Raw genomic sequence first — 15,136 nt, 5'->3', positions numbered from 1 at the left:
AAGGAACCACGTTGCTCCATTGCTGCTAGAGACCACCTTGCAATCAAGAGGGGACCCAGCTGGAGAAGAAAGCAGGCACACAGAGGAAAAAAACCTACATTCTTTTTTTTTTTTTTTTTAACATCCTTATTGAAGTATAATTGCCTTACAATGGTGTGTTAGCTTCCGCTTTATAACAAAGTGGATCAGTTATACATATACAATATGTTCCCATTTCTCTTCCCTCTTGCATCTCCCTCCCTCCAACCCTCCCCATCCCACCCCTCTAGGTGGTCACAAAGCACCGAGCTGATCTCCCTGTGCTATGCGGCTGCTTCCCACTAGTTATCTATTTTACATTTGGTAGTGTATATATGTCCATGACACTCTCTTACCCTGTCACATCTCACCCCACCCCCTCCCCATATCCTCAAGTCCATTCTCTAGTAGGTCTGTGTCTTTATTCCCATCTTGCCACTAGGTTCTTCATGGCCTTTTTTTTTTTTTTTCCTTTAGATTCCGTATATATGTGTTAGCATACTGTATTTGTTTTTATCTTTCTGACTTACTTCACTCTGTATGACAGACTCTAACTCCATCCACCTCATTACAAATACCTCCATTTCATTTCTTTTTATGGCTGAGTAATATTCCATTGTATATATGTGCCACATCTTCTTTATCCATTCATCTGTCGATGGACATTTAGGTTGCTTCCATGTCCTGGCTATTGTAAATAGAGCTGCAATGAACATTTTGGTACATGACTCTTTTTGACCTATGGTTTTCTCAGGGTATATGCCCAGTATTGGGATTGCTGGGTCGTATGGTAGTTCTTTTTGTAGTTTTTTAAGGAACCTCCATACTGTTCTCCATAGTGGCTGTATCAATTTACATTCCCACCAACAGTGCAAGAGTGTTCCCTTTCCTCCACACCCTCTCCAGCATTTATTGTTTCTAGATTTTTTGATTATGGCCATTCTGACCGGTGTGAGATGATATCTCATTGTAGTTTTGATTTGCATTTCTCTAATGATAATGATGTTGAGCATTCTTTCATGTGTCTGTGGGCCATCTATATATCTTCTTTGGAGAAATGTCTATTTAGGTCTTCGGCCCATTTTTGGATTGGGTTGTTCGTTTTTTTGTTATTGAGCTGCATGAGCTGCTTGTAAATCTTGGAGATTAATCCTTTGTCAGTTGCTTCATTTGCAAATATTTTCTCCCATTCTGAGGGTTGTCTTTTGGTCTTGTTTATGGTTTCCTTTGCTGTGCAAAAGCTTTTAAGTTTCATTAGGTCCCATTTGTTTATTTGTGTTCTTATTTCCATTTCTCTGGGAGCTGGGTCAAAAAGAATCTTGCTGTGATGTATGTCATAGAGTGTTCTGCCTATGTTTTCCTCTAAGAGTTTGATAGTGTCTGCCCTTACACTTAAAAACCTGCATTCTTGATCACTGAGCCACTGAATCAACCAGTGCTGAGTCTGGCCCACCTCTGGGCTTCCTAGTATGTAAAATAATAAAGTTCTTGTCTAAGTGAGGATTTTGGTTTAGCATACCCAAAAGCAGCCTAACTGATAAAGGTGATCCAGGTTCCGGGGCCTCCAGTCCCAGCACTGAGCACCTATTGGCTTGCCTGTGCCTCATAGGTTAGACCAAGACAACAGTGTTCTTCTTCCTCCATGAAATCAGCTGCACACCTGTTTGTCTCCTGCCTCCCCATCCCATCCCCATTCTTCCCTCTCTGCCACCTCTTTCCCCAAGCCAATGAAGAAGCCCTCCTTGAAGAAAATGGAGATTCTGTCACCTTTGCCTGGGTAAAGCAATAGTCAAGAGATGGTTGTCTGTCACTTGTCATATCCTGAGTTTGAGGACAGCAGATTTCAAGACATTCAGAGAAACCACAAGTATGAACTTGTGGGAGGATACAGCTGAGGAGGGCAGCAATTCAAGCCCAGAAAAATTAAACTCTTACACTATGATTAAAAGTGACCCTTATGAGAAAAGAACGGAGGAGGACTTTAATTAATAGTGATGTGGCTGGACATAAAGTACCCCTTGTGATGCTTGGAATAAAAGACAAAAAAAAGTGAATCTCAAAAGTATAGGGAGGAAGAAGCCCAGAATAAACTAGGGGTTTAGATCATTCCAGAGACTCACTGTCACTTCCTGTTCCCTGCTCTGCAGACCCCACTAGACTGTGAGACCCTGGAGGGCGGGGACCACTTGGTTCCAAGGGCTGGGCACTTAGCAAACACTAGATATGTCTATAGAAATAATGAGTGGAATGAATTTTTAATACATTTATGTTGAGCCCTAATTCTTCATCTGCAACTGAGAATAATAGTATCTGTTTTACAGGGCTATTATAACAATGACATAAGATCAGGAATGCAGAAGTGTCAGGCCAGATTGAGAGCTAAATAAATAGTTATTATTATGTCCTGAGAGTCTGCGGTGTGTTCAGCCCCGTGGTCAGCTTTGCCAGGGGACATGCAGAAAATTAGATACAGCATATAAAGCACCTAGCACAATAACAGTGCCCCACGAGGCCTCTTTATCATCAGGAGTATCACGATTTTTATTACTTTCATTACTTTCATTATTGAGAAGGTATATTTTTGGAACCCAGTGAGTCAGCAGCCTGAAAAGAATGGCACAAAAGAAAAAAGCTAGAAACAACAAGATGAGGTATTTGTTCCGTTTTCAATGTGTTTGATGAAAGAACCAAAAAGGGAAATACCACCATCTCAGAGTGAATGCTTTGACGTGATCAGAGCTCAGTGAGCAAGCAGATCTTATTTTAGCTCCATCTTCATCATGGAGAAGAAAGGGGGCAGAGCAAAAAGGTTGAAGAGGGAATAAGCTTAAGGCAAGTGACAGTAAGGAAAGTTTAAGGACACAGGAAGTTCCAAGGCCCTTTAAAGTGTGAACAAGTTAGCATTCTGTGAGCACACCCTAGAATATTGGAGGACCTCCTGGATCTGATCAAGTCGTATCTGAGGGACCCCGAGAAAGGGTCCCTGAATGCAGGAGAATATCCTGATTTTCCAAGAGGTAGATTCCAGAAACACATCTTGGTGACCACGAAATCCTAGAACAGATTCCTAATCACTGGCCTGTGAGCCCGTCAGGGAGAAGCCAGCTAGAACCCAGATGGAACAAATCATGCTCAAACAATTTCTTCCTTTTCATTAGCAACCGCTGGGCTCTCAGCTGAGGGGGGTGCAATAAACCTAATATATCTTGATTTTGTTAAAACATCCGGCTGAGATGTCCTCATTCCTCCATTTCATCCACAGCTTCCCAGCAGTTAGGCCAGTTGGAGGCTGCCTGCTAACAAAACCTTGGTTCATGTGATTGCAAGTGTTCCCAGAGGCTGGAGAGCCCTCTTGGGGACATCTGGGTTGCACGTGTATCACTGCCCTAGGCACAGACTGTATTATTTATGCCTCTTTCCCTCAATGGGACAAAATCCTGGATGTCTGAAACCCCATCTTGCTCAGTGTGGGACTGTGCACCTACATGGCTGAAGCTGGGATTGTGAATCAGATTAGCTCTCAGAGGAGCCACAGCTCCTATTCACTGGGCATGGGGAACAGGTAAGAGAGAAAATCTGGAAGGTGAGATAGGGCCTACCAAGAGTTAATCTGGCTGATGTTATAAAAGTACAAAGAATAATAATAATAATAATTGCTAATATTTTTTGAGTGTGTACTATGTGCCAGGCACTGTTCTAAATGCTTCATGTAGTATTAACTCATTTAATACTATCATCATCCCCTTGTTGCAGATGAGACCTCTGAAATTCAGTGGAACTACGTGCACTGCCCCAGATCACACAGCTAGTAGGTGACAGAGGACTGGTATCCAGGTTTTATGATCAGAGGGGAGATGAGGTGCTGGTGAAGATGATAAGAGCAACAGAAGTGACACAGGTCCAGCATTTGCTAACAGGAAGCCTGACTCCATTCCATGGGGGCAACACACAGCCTCTACCCTTCACACACAGCTGAGCCCTCTTCCCTCTCACCAGCGCCTCCCACTGCTCCCACCTCCGAAACCACGAGTCCTCCAGCTTCATTAAGTGTCGGACCTCAGTGACACGGCCAGAGGACAGAACAGTGCTCAAAAAATGAAGCATCCAAACACTGCACCCAAATGGTGGGAGGAAGAGGGGCACAGACAGTGGGGACATCTCTCCTGTTGCTCATTGGTTGGTTCCTTTGGTGAGTCGTAAGGACAGAGTTATGGGTCCTAAAGGGATCAGGGGATGGGAAGCCACAGTCCCAGCTAAAGCCTGAAGTGTCACCAGCTTTCGAAGTGAGAGAGCGGCATGGACATATATACACTACACAATGGACAATAGCTAGCTAGTGGGAAGCAGCCACATAGCACAGGGAGATCAGCTCGGTGCTTTGTGACCACCTAGAGGGGTGGGATGGGGAGGGTGGGAGGGAGACGCAAGAGGGAGGAGATATGGGGATATATGTATATGTAGAGCTGATTTACTTTATTATAAAGCAGAAACTAACACTCCATCGTAAAGCAATTATACTCCAGTAAAGATGTTAAAAATAAATAAATAAATAAAGTGTCACCAGCTTTGTAGAGAGACCTGTTTCAAGCGTGCTGGGTGGCTGCCCCCTCCCACTGCCCTAAGCCAGACTCATCCTATTGAGCAGAGAGAGTAGAACCCCTCCAAAGCTGCTCAGCATGTCAGGAAACCAAGAATGAATTCAAGGTAACCCCTCTGCCCCATGCCATCTGTCCTCGCTGGTATTGCAGAATGAACTTGAATTTTGGAGTCTGGTAGATCTGGATTCAAATCCTGATTCTGTGCCTGATAAGTACATGACCCTAGGAGAAACATCAACCCTCATGAATGTGGTTTCTCTGATTATACCTGCCTCCTAGGAGCCTCATGAGCATTAAATGAGATCACTCATAAAACTCCCTTATAGATTAATATAATATAATATAATATAATATAATATAATATAATATAATATAATTCAATGTAATATATCATGCACTTGGCACGTGCTAGCCTCAAAGTGGGAGTATACTTCCTCATGGAAGGAAGAGCTGAGAAATATGTCTCAGGCAGAGATGCTACCTTGCCCCTGAGAGAGGTGAAAAGGACACCTGCAGGAGTAGCAGGAAAGAGGAAACTCCATCACCTCCACCCACAGCCCAAGGGCCTTCCTAATTCATTGGAAATCCTACCCCGGAGTTGGCAGCCTGGGTTCTGCAGGGCTCTCGGCTGTGTCTCCCCACCAGGAGTGGCTCGTTTACAAGAAGGACTTGAGGCCTTAAGTGTCTCTGATTTAATTCAATGCCTGCTGGGACAACTGCTCATTTCTGCCCCTGCATCCCATTAGAGGCAGCCCTTGCTCACCTCCGTTTGGCTAAGGAGCCAGCTTGGGCTTTGGTGGAAATGAAGGCTATTTACAGTAAATTATTCAATTAGAACCAAGAGCAAGGGCAGCTTCTGCCGTTGTCTAATGGGCCAATCCGAGTACAGCTCAAGGCAGGGCTGGGATTGTTTCATCTGGAGAATCCATTAGGGCTGTCAACGGGAGCAGAACAGCAAATATTGTGGAAAGCAGTTAAGCTCCAGCAGCAGCAATAGAGAGAGGAATGGGAGCTGGGGAAGGGGGGTGGGGGGGAGGGTAGGAGAGGCACTGACCCAGGGATTCAGTCAAGTCCCTCATCATACAATACCCTACCCCCTCATTATTTCTCCTCCATGGAATTTATCACAGTTATAATTAAACAATTCACTGTGAAATTAGTGCTTAACGTCTTTCTCCCTTGAGGATCATCCCAGGGGTGGGCACTAGGTCTGACCTGCTCACGGCTGTATCTCCTCCCCACTCCCACCACCCCACCCGCTTCCTGACACAGTGCCTGGTACATAACAATCAGATCAATTAACACTTGTTGATTGACTAGGTGAGTTCTTACTGAAGGAACTTCAGCTTCCGCACTGGTAAACCGGAGACAAAGGTACCTATTTCCACCACGCTGTTGAGAGAATTCAGTGAGACAACAGTTGGAGGGCCTTTTGCAACCATACACACTGCGTGGAAAGGGCTCTGCTTCCTAACACCCGTGAGACAAAGCCACCTGCCCCTCCTGAGTTTTTGCAGTCCTCCCTGTCTGGTGGTACCCCTGGGCAGTCTCCCTCCCTGCCCCCAGCTCCATGCTCATCAGGTTCTCCAGACAGACAGGTGTACCAACAGACAGTCCCAAAGCTGCACGAAAACTACAACAACAGGTAACCAAGGGGATGCTAAGGGAGGTCCAGAGGGCCTCCAAGCAGTAGTAGGTGAGAATGGAAGGTGGTGGGAGGGGTCATGGAAGGTTTCTCAGGACATGCTCCCAAAGCTGAGAGAAGAATGTGGGAATAAGGGAAGGAGAAGGGGTGGGAAGGAAGTATGTGCGGGCAGAGGGAAGCGCGCGTGAAAGGCACCGAATCCTGAGCATGGTAAGGTTAGGGAACTGCAAGTGTTTCTAGAAGGCTGGAGCCCTCTGGGCTGGTGGTAGAGTTCAGAGAAAGCTATCCCAGTGGCATGGAAATACAGAAAAAGTAGTGGTCACTTTTAGCTGGGGAATAGGCCAGACTTCTTAGAGGAGGTGAGTCTTAAATGCAGGGTGGGATTTTGCCAGGTGAAGATGGGACAAAGACATTCAGTGTCAGGAGAGCAGTGTGAGCCATAGCAAGGAGACCAGAAAATGGAGCAGGTATTAGGGACTCTCCCAGGGGCTGGAGGGAAGGTGCCTCTATAGTCCTACATACGAAAGGAACTGATTCTTTAGATTCTATCCTGTGGATGATGGGAGCCACTGAAGGTGTTTGAACAGGAGAGTGAAATAATCAGAGTGGAATTTCAGCTCCCATGGTGAACAGTGGAGTGGATGGGCCTCAGGGAATGAGACCAGCAGCCGGAGTTCATTTACAAATACAATCTCCCAGGGGACCCCCCCCCAAAGCCCTAGGGCTGGAGAGGTGGGGACCTGGGGGTGGAAAGGAGGGATGCAATGAGCTTTGTGAAGTAACGACAATGGGCCTCCCTCCTCACTCCCTCTCCGGGCCTCTGTGTGACCTGTCTACCATGGGTGGCAATAGTCATCAGAGATACTTCAGTACTGATAGCTGCGGTGGCCAGCCTCCTGCAGCGATCAGATACTTTAAAAACGCTTATTCCCAGGGGAGATGCAAGAAACCAAGCAAGCTGCCACCCAGGCCTGCTGAATGGACCGAGCCTCATGAAATATAGAGAGCGCTGGCTCCCTGGAGGAGGCCCCGAGGGCCCCTCACAGCTGTCAGACGAAGGAGCCCAGCAAGTAGGTAGAACAGACCTCAGGGCTCACAGAGCCAGCCTTGTCCCCTCAGGCCCTGAAAAGCCTGGATGGGCAGCCCAGAAAGACTGTGCATCAGGTAGAGGGGGCCCACCCAGACCTCAGCCCTGCTCCTCAATTCTGGGGCCAGAATAGTTTCAGTAAAGCACAGACAAGATCCCATGCCTCCACCTGATTAACTGGATACATCTACTTTCTAGTCCCTACCTGGAAAGTAACAGGAATCCCATATGCACAAATATGTCCATGAACTTGACAGGAGTTAGGCCATAGCTGCCAGCCAAAATCCAGGCAGCCTTCTTGGAGGAGCTCACATCATAATCTTAGAGTATTAGAACTAATAGGAAGCATTAGCGATTACCCCCTTGTAATAATAATAATAATAATAATAATACAAAAATGAGGAGGAGTAGAGGGAGAAACACTTATTAGGTGCTGTGTGTCAGGCACTGTTCTAAATGCTTTACAGTTAATCCTCAAAATAACTCTATGAAGTAAGTTACTATTATTGTCCCCAGTTTTCAGATGAGGAAACAGAAGCACAGAGAGGTCAGCATGAACAGATAGAGAGACATTCAGAGAGGGGAAGAAATCTGCTTGAGGTCACACAGTAAGCTGAGCTACACCTGGGGCCTGCACCCAGGTCTCCTCACTCCCATAAACTCCTCCCATGGGAAATCCAAAGAAGGCTTTGCCTGTTAAGGGTCCGAAGAGACCCATCCAGGTTCAGCGCGATTTACCCTAGGAAATCAATGGTGCCACAGTTCCCCATCTGTAAAACAGGGATAATTACACCTGCTCTCTCTCCTTTGCTATGATTACCAAGCACAGGGGAATGGACGGTGGACAGGGTAGTTCCAGGGGTTCCTAGTCTGATTCAGCTCAGCCTTGGAATGGGACAGGCAGGTTGACTCAGAGGTACCCATGAGTCCCCAAAGGTTGGAGGAAAAAGAGCCCGGTCAAGCTTTCCTGGCTGAGGCCCATGTGTCCCAGTCCCTGATTAACATGACCACCCATCCCCCAAATGGTTCCAACTTGCCAAAGCCAACCCTCAGCAGCCTCCCCTGAAGGAGCGTGAGAAACAATCCTGTAGGGAGGTCCAGGCTCCTGGATGCAGGAAAGCCATGGATGCCCCCATCCTGTGACTCAGGGTGGGCCCTTCCCAGCACCAGGGCTCTGACACTCCACATGCCCATGAGAGGAGCACCAAGCCCTGAGCCACACAAGGAAACTGCAGTTACTGGCATCTGTGAGCTGGCCCTGAGCTGGTGATTTTCTAAGGGTCATAAGTGAGAAAATGGTGCCCCAGACCTCCAAGACCTTAGGTGGTATGCAGTCCCTGAGGGAGGCTTGGCTGGGCCTTTGGGCCACCACCATCCAGAGCTCTGTTGGTTAAGAATGCAGACTGCCCAGGTTCAAATCCCAGCTCCATCAGTTATTAGCTGTGTGACCTTGGGTAGTAGGTTTCCTTATCTGTAAAGCGGGGTTCCTATATCATAAGGATGAAATGGAAGTGATGGTTCCTTCCTCATGGCACTGCTGTGCAGATCGGTAAGATCACATATATGAAGTACCCTGCACCCAGGGGTGCTTGATATAAAGATTGGTTCCATTTCTCTTCTGATGAAAACAGTACCCGTAGAGAGGCAGCCAAACGGAGGCCATTCTGCCACCTCCTGAACTATGTCCAGCTAGTCAACTGCTTCTTACTCATTAACTTTTTAACTATCCCTTCTTACTTTCTAACTTTTCCTGATGTAAATGTCAGCGAACTGCTCGAATGTTCTTTAGCTTCAATTCGCAAAAGCAAGAGTCCTCTCTCACTGGGCCCAGGGCCCAGGATGCTAAAATTAACAATCAGTATACTTTAAGCTAATGACTTACTGGTCGTGGCTGCCACGAATAGACATAACTCTCAGATAAAGGCCATTAGAGAAAATTGAGTAGCTCCAATGTGGTGAAAATTTGGATACATCCTGTTTCATAAATCACGCTCAGAGGTCACGCTGGGCAAGCTATTTCCCTCTCTGAGTCATGATGAGGACCCAGCTTGAGGGTGTCTATATACCCTTGGGAAAGAGGACAGAAGAGAGGAAACGGTACACTCTTTTGCAGTTTCACAAATGTCATTTTCTCTTACTTCTAAAGCCATAAGCAGACCATAGTGCTACATCAACAACCATGATAGTCCGACCTTCTCTGATTTAATTTCTTTCTCAAATCCTCCAAACTGGAGGTTACTCAGTAACATCTGGAAAGTAGCATGATGAGGTTATGGAAATCCAAAAGCTCGGGATTGGAATCCCAATCCCAGTTTTGTCTCTTACTAGGGCTCTCTGACCTTCAGCCTCTTCATCTGGAAAATGGGAATTGAATCTATTTTCAGGGTTGTTGTAAGAATCACATAAGATCATGTACCCTGCATGATGCTTATAAGAGCAAGTGAAATAACAGTACCATAACTACTTTGACCCAGGGAGACAAGTTAAAGGTGTCACAAGGGAAGTCTCATGATATCTATCTTTGTGCCTAAGGAAAGATCCTACCCAGACCTCGGGCCCAGAGAGCTCCTTCACACTAAAGGGGATTAAAAAGCAGGATATATTACATATATTGAGAAGAAGAAAAGCCTCAAATGGAGGAGATTTGATAAAGACCTCATACATAGAGACCATGCTTTGAATAAGCACAAACAACGACACTAAGACATTTTCTATAATCAGTAACATTGGCCATGAAGAAACAATTAACATCCCAGTTCATACCCTATGTGACCCAAGTAGTGTGGGGCATTTGAAGGAGAGTCCAGACTGAACCAGAACTTTGGCTCAGCCTCAATGGCAAAGGGTTCTCAGCAGCTCACTAACGAAAAGGAACAAAAGACAGGGAATCGGAACCCATTCTAGGGCCATTGACTGTAAATAGAATAACCCAGAGTGAGAGCACAACACAGTCATTCTCAACAAATCCTACTGTCATTATCATAACGTCCTCAGATGAAGAATCCTCTATGTGAGGGTGCAGTGTCAGGTACTTGGACCACATGTTCCAAATATGATTATCTGAGTTAATTAGTTGGGGCACGGAGTGGGTCAAACATGAAAAACAGCCCATTCATAGAATGCTGTCTTATTGAGGCTCAATTATGTTTAGGAAGCCATATATCACAGTAGCACCTGAACAGTACTTTACACAGTGTCTAGCACAGAGTAGGAGCTCAATAAATGTTAGTCATTCCCCAAGAGAGTGTTTCATGGTTCTCCAAAAACATCTTACTCTTCTGTAATTCTACGCATTGGTCATGCCACTCCAGCACATCCAGACTGAAATCTCCTCAACTCTCTTTTTCTATCTCTAAGTAATATCAATGTTTCAGGACTCAGCTTTAATCCTACTTCATCTGGGAGGCCTCCAACCACCCTAACCTATAGTAATTTCTTCCTCCAACAAGTTACCTAGGAATAAATCAAACTCTGATGTCTTAAATTTTTTTTTAATTATATTGTAATGAAAGGTATGCTTTCTTCCTGGTCCTCTCTCTTCCCCTTTCTGTCTCCTGAGTGATGCCAGAGCATCTGGAAAGGCCAATATGGCAAAGCCAAAAGATGGAAAAGATGAGTCCTGAATCACAGTTTGAAGCAGAGTCACCCAACCCATATCAGTCTGTGTAGTAAGCAAGAAATAAACATAATGTGCTAAGTCACTAATATCTGGGGGGTCGTTTGTTGCACCAACTAATCTCAATTAACCTAATTGTGAAAATTAAAGTAAATATGATATTTAAGTCACTCATAAGTGTGCTAGGCACAGAGATCTCTCAATAAATACGTTTTTCCCCTTCCTCTTCAGTCTTGGAGAAGATGGTAGAATATTGTGTTTGTCTACTGACAATTAGCCTTCTGGACACGGACTCTAATTCATGCACAATACAGCCAGAGTCCAGAAGTTGATGAGGTAATGGTAGAATGGAATAAATATCTACAAACATTTAAAGTCCTATCAATTGAGACTAAGGTTCCATTTCTCAATCACTGTAGTCTTTGCTTATATGTATCCATTCATAATAATAGCCAAAATTTAGTATTGTCAGATGGTTCTAAGATGCATTTTTTTCATATTTTAACATATGAAATTGGGATGTAATTTCAGTCAATGGCATCTTTGCATTGTGTCATAGTTTAATTGAAAGCATGTTTTCTTTTTTATGAAGTCACAGGGCATCTTACAATCTGTGGCATCTTAAATTTAATGAAATATGGTATTGGGCACTTAACTGTATGTCAAGTACACTTCTAGGTTCTTTTTATAAGTTAATTTATTTCCAAAAAAAATTTCAGAATAATTAGTACTACTATTATCCCCATTTTGAAGACATGGAAATGAAGATCCAGAGATTCAATAATTTGCTACTGTACATAGCTAGTAAGTTGAGTGAGGGTAATGACTGTACCCTCTCTTTAAGGAAATCCATACTATGCCACTATGTTTTAGCATCTGATTTTTACTTGAAAATTGATTTCTTTTCTTATAGAGAAAGTTCACACAGGAATTTTATGTACAGCAATATGGTACAACATATATCTTAAAATACTTCTTCATAAGAAGAATTTTAAAGGATTGATAAAGATGTTTTAATGTTTTTAAAATGTATCACTTAGCTGGCAAAAATGTAGGAAATCTGGAGAAACCAAAAGGAAAGCAAAAGCAGGAACCAATAATAACAAGCAAGAGTTGAAGGCAGTTTTTGTCCTGAGAATATCTGCTGAATGCTGTATTCCCTAAGCTTCTTTTCCATGTATGTACGGGGTAGGGCAGACAAGGGACAAATCCTAGGGGCTAGGGAAACAATAAAATAGTGGTCTAGAAGGTCAGAAACCCAATGCAAAGGTGAATGAGAAATAAATCTCCTATTCAGAAGGTGCAAGAAAAGTTGTCTTTCCCAACTTTGATGCTGGGTTAAAGGGAAGTAAAGTCTCTCCTGTGATTAATGACCACAATATGACCTTCAGAAAGGTTTGTAGCCTGAATTCACATTATCTATGAAGGGAAAAAACTCGATTAGAGAATTTAGCTTCAAGAAATAAAAGACAGTCTTGGAAACATTTTCAAGGAACAGAGGCTATAAAATATGATCAAGCAGATTTCAGAAAGAACCAGATAGAACTTATATAAATTTGAAATATAATAATTAAAGTGAAAAACTCACTGGACAGATTAATCACAGCTAAAGATTGGATTGGTGTATTAAAAGACAAAACAAATGAAATAATCTAAAATGCAGCCCGGAGAGAGAAAGAGACAAAAAATACGAGAGAACTAAAGCTAAGGAATAGAAAGTAAAATAGCCTCACAAGTATTTACTCAGATTTCTAAAGGGAGATAAGAGAGAGAATAGGGGGAAAAGTGATATCCAAAAAATAGTGGCTGAAACATTTCTCAAAATTTTTGAAAGACAAAACAACTTTCAAATCCAGAAATCCCAATGAATCCCAAGCAGGAAAAATGCAAAAGATATACATACCCTAGATAACTCATAAGACTAAGGAGCACAAAAGACAGAGAAGTTTTGAAAGCATCCAAAGGTAAAAAGAGAGACAGAGACAGAGAGACAGACAGAGAAAGAGAGAAATTAGATTTACAGGTGACCATTAAATAACAATGATGAAAGTCAGGAGAGAGTGGAAAAATATCTGATTACAGAAAATAATTATCCTAAAATTCTATCCCAAAAAAACTCTCTTTCAAGAATAAGAAGGAAATAAGTACATTTTCAAACAAGTAAAAATCCCACACCAAAGGAAATTCTAAAGGAATTATTTCAGGCAGAAAGAATGTAATGTCAGAAGGAAGGTTTGAAATATAAGAAAGAATGATGAGTAAACTTACGTTTACTATGTGAGTAAATACAAACAAACCTTGACTGTAAGAAACAATAATAATACCTCATTTGTGGGATATGGAAAGAAAGAGAAATCTCAAATATGTATATGTAAATTCAGAAGGGGATGACTAAAGTAAGTTAAAGTGTTCTAATTTTCTTTTATTTGGGAGGAGGAAAATAGAAATGTAAATTAACTTTAGCCTTATTAGGTTATTATTAATGCTATAATATTTAGGGTAACCAACCAAAAGAATACACATAGAGGTAGAGATAGATATTACCCTTCAAATATGTAGATGGGGAAAAAAAACAAGTAATAAAAAAAATCCAAAAGAGGAAAGAAGTGTGGGGTGGGGGTGGGGGTGTATCAGTGAATAATAGTAATGACAGTAAGGAGAGAGAAACTAAACTAGCCACTTGTAAGCAAAGATTATAAAGCATGCATTACAGACAGAGAGAGAGAAAGAGAAAAAACAGAGGGAGGGAGAGAGAGAGAGAGAGAAGGAAAGAGAGAAAGTGTGCTATGTGCTGGCTACAAGGAATATCCCTAAAACAAAAACACCCGAAACAGCTTTAAGTTAAAGACAACAAATGATATACCATAGAAATATTTACCTAAAGAATTCTGGTGTTAATGTATTCATATGATACAAAACAAAGTTTAAGATAATAAGCATTATAGAAGTAAAGAGATGCACTACATAAAAATAAAAAGTTCAGCCTATCAAGAAGATATAATAATGATGCACATAATGATACAGATATACAAAATAAAAACTGATAAAATTTCAAGGAGAAATGAACGAGTTCAGAATCACAGATGGAGATTCCAACACAATTCTGTCATTGATTGACAGCTCAAGCCAAAAAAATATCAGTAAAGATACAGAAGATTTGAATGTCACAATTAAGTTAGAGTTAATGTTTATGAACAGAACACTGCATTCAACTTATCAGGAATACACATTCTTTTCAAGGATTCATGAGTCATGATTTTTTTTTAATGACTAGTGACTGGATCTTAAAGCAAGTTTCAGCAATTTTCAAATGACTGGTATCCTACAGATTGTAATCTCTGCCCCAATATGAAGACCTCCATATGTTTGGATATTTTAAACACACAAGTCATAGGTCAAAGGAGAAATTATAACAGAAATTAGAAAATAAACATGAATGCTTATGAAAACATACATATAAAAATCATATAGTATAGGGGCTTCCCTGGTGGCACAGTGGTTAAGAATCCGCCTGCCAATGCAGGGGACACGGGTTCAACCCCTGGTCCGGGAAGATCCCACGTGCTGTGGAGCAACTAAGCCCATGCACCACAACTACTGAGCCTGCATTCTAGAGCCCACAAGCCACAACTACTGAGCCCACATGCCACAACTACTGAGCCCACATGCCACAACTACTGAGCCCACATGCCACAACAACTGAAGCCCACGTGCCTAGAGCTCATGCTCCTCAACAAGAGAAGCCACTGCAATGAGAAGCCCGTGCACAGCAACAAAGAGTAGCCCTCGCTCAACCACAACTAGAGAAAACCCATGCACAGCAATGAAGGCCCAATGCAGCCCAAAATAAATAAATAAAAATAAATAAATTTTTTTAAAGTACTAAAAAATTTTAAAAAATAAATCGTATAGTATACTGATAAGTAAAATTAAGAGCAAAAATTGCATGCTTAAATTAGAAAATATGAAAATTGGAAGAATTCTAACTTCTAACAACATGAGAAATTTTGAAAAGAAGAGAATAATTTCAAAGAAAGTAGCAAGAGAAAAATAGTTAAGATAGAAGCAAACATTAAGCAAAACACAACAAAAACACAAAACAAAACATAAACACAAATGAAATGACCAATAGCGTTCGTTTTCAAAAACAAATAAAATAGATGAACTACTGG

At 42.5% G+C, this 15,136-nt stretch overlaps 1 protein-coding gene across 7 annotated transcripts in view; it reads right to left on the bottom strand.

Moving 5' to 3' along the window:
- INSC (INSC spindle orientation adaptor protein) overlaps positions 1-15,136 on the bottom strand; it is a 129,937-nt gene that overhangs the window by 88,874 nt on the left and 25,927 nt on the right. The gene's annotated exons all lie outside the window — the stretch shown is intronic.

The sequence above is a fragment of the Balaenoptera physalus genome (genome assembly GCF_965194825.1).
Source record: "Balaenoptera physalus genome assembly, chromosome: 10".
In the NCBI taxonomy this organism is placed as follows: Eukaryota; Metazoa; Chordata; class Mammalia; order Artiodactyla; family Balaenopteridae; genus Balaenoptera; species Balaenoptera physalus.
This window is presented reverse-complemented; position numbering and strand designations above follow the sequence as displayed.